Here is a 7,745-nt window from a genome sequence, read left to right as displayed (position 1 = left end):
GGGCTGAGGGGTTGGGGAGAATGTCGAATGTTTAATGGCTGCAGTTTTTCAGATGATGAAAAAGTTCTGGAGGTGATGGTGGTAATGGTTGCACAACAATATGAATGTATTTAATGCCATGGAATTGTGGCACTGAAAAATGATTAAAATAGGAAAATATTTATGTTATATTCTACTAAATTTTTTTGGAAATTATCCACCCCCTTCATACCTATATAAATGAAGTTTAAGGATCAGGCAAGCCCAGGACTTCATAACTTTGGGGGAAAGCTTAGAGAAATCCTATCCCTGTACTTTAAGGCAGGGGTCCCCAACCTCTGGGATCCAATGCCTGGTTACCTGAGGTGGCGCTGATGTGATAATAAGAGAAATGAAGTGCACAATAAATGCAATGTGCTCAAAGCCGGTGCACTGGGACAACCCAGAGGGGTGGGATAGGGAGGGAGCTGGGAGGGGGGGGTTGGGACGGAGGAGACACATGTACCCCTGTGACTGATTCATGTCCAAGTATGGCAAAAACCACCACAATATTGTAAAGTAATTAGCCTCCCATTAAAATAAATAAATTAAATAATAAATAAAGGCAGTGTGCTTGAATCAGCCCTAAACCATTATCTCCCTCAGTGGTCTGCAGAAAAATCATCTTCCACGAAAATGGTCCCTGGTGCCAAAAAGGTTGGGGACCACTGCAAGGGACTCCAACAAGCACCTTGTGTGAATATGTTAATCCAATATGGATGCAGTGATCTATATATTTTTTAATTTTTTATTTTATATTGGAGTATAGCTAACTAACAATGTTGTGATAGCTTCGGGTGAATAGCAAAGGGACTCAGCCATACATATGCATGTATCCATTGTCCCCCAAACTCCCCTCGCATCCAGGCTGCCACATAACACTGAGCAACGTTTCATGTGCTATACGACAGGTCCTTGTTGGTAATCCATTTTAAATATAGCAGTGTGTACCTGTCCATCCCAAACTCCTTAACTATCCCTGCCCTTCAACCTTCATCCCTGGTAACTATAAGTTCATTCTCTAAGTCTGTGAGTCTGTTTCTGTTTTGTAAATAAGATCATTTGTATCATTTCTTTTCAGATTTCCTTATATCACATATAAGGGATATCGTACGACATTTGTCTTTCTCTGCCTGACTTACTTCTCTCAGTACGACACTCTCTAGGCCTATCCATGTGGTGATGCAATGCCTTATGACACGAGGGTAGGCAAGCGTGGGCTGTGAGCTTGACTTGACTGCAAAACCATCAGAAACCATGGCACTCGCCTTGAAGTAACACGCTCACGAAGTCAATGAGAAGAGCCACCTCTGAATTTCCAAGAGCAGGTTGCATATCTTCTTTTGCACTTGTGTATCTGGCAGAATTTTGTCAAAGATTCACTTTCATTGCAGCATCCTCCCCCTAGCCAGCTTGTGGAGGACTCAATTCCCCTCTCACCAGAGGCTGCTAGTCTCTTACCCAGAGAACCTGACAATCGCCAAACAGACCAGATTTGCCTAAGCCACTCCCCCAGTTCTAGAAGAAACTCAGGGCTTGACCTGTGGCTAAGAAGCAAAACAGACAGGAGCTCAGGCCTCCACCCCGGCCCCAATAAAGCAGACAGCTGCCCAAGGGCTTCTACCAGGTGGGAAGAAAAACCACAGGATGAATAGACTCCCATCTCATCTCCACCAGGAGTCGATAAGAGAAATTATAGCCACATCAAAGCATTTTAAGATTTGACAGCTGTAATATTTTACCAGCTGTCAAGAAATATGAAAAGAAAAGGGAAAACAGTATCTATTTAGTTAAGGAGTTGACCCAGTTATCCATGAGGAAAGACAATGCATGCTGCAATATAAAGATATATATATACTTTAGACATAAAATGTTAGACTGCACTGTAGCTAAACTAAAGCTCATAAAAATTAGAAAACTGTCCAGTTCTCAAAATTCAGAAGTACTGTGCTTTAAAAGAACAAGGAGTGAAATTGTGGTCATCAATACAATGTTGACCTAATGTCTCCAGACAGCAATTAGTTTGCTCTTTCAATTACCAGGGCTTTCCAGGTGGCTCAGACGGTAAAGCATCTGCCCACAATGTGGGAGACCCGGGTTCGATCCCTGGGTTGGCAAGATTCCCTGGAGAAGGAAATGGCAACCCACTCCAGTACTCTTGCTGGAAAATCCCACGGACAGAGGAGCCTGGTAGGCTACAGACCATGGGGTCGCAAAGAGTCAGACACAACTGAGAGACTTCACTTTTCACTTTCAATTGCCAGCAAATATTTACTGAGCTTGTGCAATATGCCAGACAATTCTGAGATGACATGCAAAGATAAGGATGGCACAGTCTTTTTTTTTTTTTTTTTTTTTGTCCTTAGGTGGCACTAGTGGTAAAGAACCCGCCTGCCAATGCAGGAGATGTAAGAGAGGCAGGATCGATCCCTGGGTTGGGAAGATTCCCTGGAGGAGGGCATGGCAACCCACTCCAATATTCTTGCCTGGAGAATCCCATAGACAGAGGAGCCTGGAGGGCTACAGTCCACAGGCTCACAAAGAGTCGGACATGAGTGATCAACTAACACACAATAAGGACCTACTGTGGCTCAGAGGTTAAAGCGTCTGCCTCCAATGCAGGAGACCCGGGTTCGATCCCTGAGTCGGGAAGATCCCCTGGATAAGGAAATGGTAACCCACTCCAGTATTCTTGCCTGGAGAATCCCATGGATGGAGAAGCCTGGTAGGCTACAGTCCACGGGGTCGCAAAGAGTCGGACACGACTGAGCGACTGAACGGAACGGAACGTATAGCACAGGGAACTCTACCTGATACTCTATAATGGCCTATATGGGAAAAGAATCTTAAAAGGGTGGATACCTGTATATGTATTAACTGATTCACTTTGCTATACAGTAGAAACTAACACAACATTTGCACATCAACTATATTCCAATAAAAAAAACAATTAACTTAAGGGAAAAAAAAGAAAGGAGTACTTTCTCTTCCTGCCATTGACTTTCCTTGAAACCACTCTGAGGAGTGACCTGTTTCAGGAAGCTTGAGATGACAGGTGTGGCAACCTTGTGTCAAAGTACAAGCTGTGTTACTAAGAAGCCTGCTACAGGGGCAGAAGTAATGAAGGCTTCTTCTCTGCATGAAATTTCAGAACTTGTGTGACTTATAGCCCTTTATCTCTCTGCTTGGAAGTTCTCAGACCTGTCTTGAGGGCTGTAACAAGTGGAGTGCTGGAAATGTGTGTTTAGGGAGGTCTGTGTGGGAGTTAGACAACAGTAAGACAGTAAATTAAAGGCCGAGTAGAGCTTAAAGAAAACAGCCCTTTATTGCTAAATCAAACAACTCTGTCCAGCTTCACCCTAAATCCCTGTTGGTTTTCAGTGGGAAATAAAGTCACTTAGCAGTGATCGCCTTTGGTTATTGTTACTATGGATCACTTTTTTTTTTAACCTCTCAAGTAGGTGAGACTAGAGGAACTTCCAAACTGAATTTCAGAAAATGACGTCTTCATAGAACGTTGGCCAAGGTCATGGACATTCCGTAGGAGGACACTTGATTGAGAAAACTATTAGAAGTGACACTGTTCAGACAATTCAGTTCAGTTCAGTTCAGTTCAGTCACTCAGTCGTGTCCGACTCTTTGCGACCCCATGAACCACAGCACACCAGGCTTCCCTGTTGCTGCTGCTGCTGCTAAGTCACGTCAGTTGTGTCCGACTCTGTGTGACCCCATAGACGGAAGTCCATCAGGCTCCCCCGTCCCTGGGATTCTCCAGGCAAGAACACTGGAGTGGGTTGCCATTTCCTTCTCCAATGTGTGAAAGTGAAAAGTGAAAGTGAAGTCGCTCAGTCGTGTCCGACCCTTAGCGACCCCACAGACTGCAGCCTACCAGGCTCCTCCATCCATGGGATTTTCTAGGCAAGAGTACTGGAGTGGCTTGCCATTGCCTTCTCCACCAGGCCTCCCTGTCCATCACCAACTCCCGGAGTTCACTCAAACTTGACAATTGCAGTATTGTAAATGCTTGATGGTTGACAAGCTTAACATATCATCAAGTTTTACTAAGAAATTCTCCAGACAAACCAGAAAGGTGGTGATTCTTATAGCCCTAGACATAGGGGAAGATTCTCAAAGTCCAGGAGAGATGATTAAGAGCTTTTCTTCTTCAGAGAATCCTTGGAATTTCGATAATTTCCCCTTACTGTCAGAACTCTGAGTAGATGTTCAATTTTTGAGCTTCTCCTCACTGTTCCCTCTACCTCACCCACAGAATAGTAGAGCAACCAATTAGCTTTGTCATGGTTGGAGTCAGAAGAAATAAATATGGTTCTCATTGTCAGGGTAGCTCTCAGCTTCTTCGGATAGACCTAAGAAAAAGTTTGTGGGTTTTTTTATTTTTTGAGATTTATTTATTGATTTATTTTAATTGGAGGCTAATTACTTCACATTATCGTATTGGTTTTGCCATACATTGACATGAATCTGCCCCGGGTGTACACGTGTTCCCCATCTTGAACCCCCCTCCCGCCTCTCTCCCCATCCCATCCCTCTGGTTCATCCCAGTACACCAGCCCCGAGCATCCTGTATCATGCATTGAACCTGGACTGGTGATTCATTTCACATATGATAATATACATGTTTCAATGCCATTCTAGAAAAAGTTTTTTAATGTCTTGCAGTTGGGTTACTCTAATAGATGAAAGCTGATACCTATTATAACTCTTTCCTTATCCATCTCCTCCACCATATGAGTTACTTGAGATGAGAAATGATCTTTAGTTTCTATATCTGACAGTATTTGGTCCTAATAAGAGAATCACTAGGCAATTTTTGAATAAATGGATTAGTGTTTGAATGAATAAATTAGTGAAAAATCAAATCCATTCCTTTTTACAGGGGCATCTGTTGTTCCTCTGTGCCCAGCATTTTCCCCTTGTTTCAGTAAAGGCAACCTTCTTTCTTCCTTCCATGTAGTTCTGGTGGGGCTGCCACTCATAACTCCCGTACCCTCCACCCAAGCTCAACAATCACATTATTCCTTTTCACACACCGCAGGGATTGGTCCAAGCAACAGACACATGACTCAGACAAACCAATCAATTCCCTGGTACTTGGGTACTAGGAGAAAGGTGTTCTCTTATTATTGAGACTTGCTAGATTAACACTACCCCACCCGGGAAGCCCATGGGGATATCAGTGGTCATCTTTTCTTTGACATGGAAATAACCTGCATATAGCCCAAGAAAATATAGAAAACCCAGAAAGAGTCAAAGAAGAAAGGGGAAGGAAATGAGAATAAGAAAGAGAGAAAGAATGTAATGGAAAGTGACCTGTTATATTTATTTTAATCTGATTCACTGAACAGAATCCCCACTCCACCTTTCCTGTATTTTGCCCCGTTTTTCCCATTTATAGTAGTCTTTGTTGGAGACCCAACTAATGTACTCCCAAGAAGCAATTGCATCTACCTTTCACCAAAGCAACAGAAGCTTCTCTTTAAAAGAAATAGACCATACCCCCAAAGTTATCATGGGCTGCAAAGTTATTATGGACTCGTTCTACTCTGAATCACAGAGTAGATCAATGAACACACAGTTCAGCCCTTAACTTTCACTCATTAGAATTTTGTAGAACTCACACTCCTTTCCAAGAGCAACACGTCAAAATGACTTTTCAGCAAAACTGAGCCATATCAAGATAACACAGACTGGCAATCAGCAATTTTGTATCTAAACACGTGTTTATGTCTATACAGCTATGTTTCAGCACTTGTTTAGAATTCTTTTACCTTTATGACCCTTTTATAACTTAAGGCAAATCCTAGTATAAAAAAGAATAGATTTCACAAAAAATATAATCCAAACAAAAATGGGAATTGTTAGATGTGTTTAAAAGAGTATAAATAAAAGAAAATCTGTGTATTCAGTTACAGGGGAAAAGAATAAGATTAAAGAGCATTCGCATTCATCTCACAAAGCCTGGGCTGAGCACCGTGGTAGCAGTAAAGATGCAGGTGAGTGAAAATAGACCGAGTCCCTGTTCTTGTATTGCTTACAGTGTAGTGGCAGAGACTAGACTACACAGTGTGGTCAATGAAATAATCACACTAAGGTGGATGTTACAAAGAAAGGACCATGGTGCCAGAAGGGCTAACAATTAGGGCACTTGACTTTCTCAATAAGATCTGGAGAGGCTTCCTAAAAGAGTGATGATTGAACTGTAGTCCAACAATGAATAGAAATTAACTTGGTGAAGAAGGGCACGTGGTGTAGCAGATGATGTCAGTGCTCTGCCCAAGGGCTTTCTCTGGCCATAGAGTGGTCTCAATCCATACACAGGGCAAGGCAGGAGTACTAGAAAGTTGACACTCCCAGAAACACAAATATCTCAACTTCCTAAGCCCCCAGGTTGGACAACTCCAAGCATGATCTGCACCACCTTCTAGAAGTCCCTGGTGAAACTATGCTTCACCGTCCTCACCAGGAACCTCCTCATCCTTGCATCTAGTCTTGGCTTCCTTTCATCCCCAGCTCATCTCCTTTCCCTGACTCCCTTACCAGTGCTTTCTGGACCGCTTCTCACACCAACTAGATAAACTCATGTTCCAGTGTCAGGAGAAGACTTCTTGGAGAACCCACCTTAAGACAGGAAGTTGGAGTGAGGGAGGAGAGAATAGGAGAAAACCTTGTGCAAAAGCCCTGAGATGGGAAGGAACACGAAGAGTTTAAGGGATTAAAAGATGGCCACTCTCACTAGAATAGAAAACAATGAGGAAAATGTGATAAGAGGAACTTCTCTGGTGGTCCAGTGGCTAAGTCTCCATGTCCCCAGTGCTGGGGCCCAGGTTCAACCTGTAGTCAGGGAACTAGATCCTACATGCCACGTCTAAGAGTCCACATGCCACAAGTAAAGATCCTGCATGTTCCAAAGACGATCAAAGGTCCCCAGGTCACCACTAAGACCTGGCATAGCCAAATAAATAAATATTACCAAAAAAAGGAGAAGAAATGGGAGAAGTGTCCAGAGAAGCGGCTGGGGGCAGAGGGAAGAGAGTAGAGAAGGATTCTGCAGGATCCACGGGCGATCATAAGGGCCCTGGAAATGAGCTCTGCCTTTGTCCTCAGTGGGGTTAGAAGCCAGTGAAGGATTTTACAGTGGAGATTGATGTGCTCTTGTTTCTGTTTTGAGATGGTGGCTCTTGTCTCAATGTGAAGAAAAGATTAGAGGGGGCTAAGAAGGATCTGTTTGGAGTGGTGAACAGTAGATGATTATGATCCAGGTTGAGGTGATAGGAATTTGCCCTACAGTTGCTGACAGAGGGGGCATTAAGTGGTGGGATTTGGAGAATATTTAGGAGGCAAAATCAATAGGGGTTGGAGATGGATTCAGAGAGATGAGAGATAGCAAGTTATCAAAGATTACACATAAACTCTGGTTTATGTGCTTGAATAGTTAATGTATTTCTATTACAGAAGACATGCCAGAGACCATTAAAGATTGCCTTAAAGACTAGGTTATATTCAAAGGGTATCTTTAGTTCTCTGGAGTAAGTACACATAGACAGATAGACCAATGATTTTACTTTTACACAATAAAATTCTGGGTAAGACAAGGACTGTGAGGATAGGAAAACATAAAGAGCAAAATCTAACAGCAGCTGGAAACTAAACATCATCTTGCTTTGAAACTAAACTGTAGTGTACTCCCCAGCTGACATAACTGGGCA

This window comes from Moschus berezovskii, chromosome 28 (assembly GCF_049115385.1).
Source record: "Moschus berezovskii isolate FMDL1 chromosome 28, NW_MosBer_1.0, whole genome shotgun sequence".
Taxonomy (NCBI): domain Eukaryota; kingdom Metazoa; phylum Chordata; class Mammalia; order Artiodactyla; family Moschidae; genus Moschus; species Moschus berezovskii.
This window is presented reverse-complemented; position numbering follows the sequence as displayed.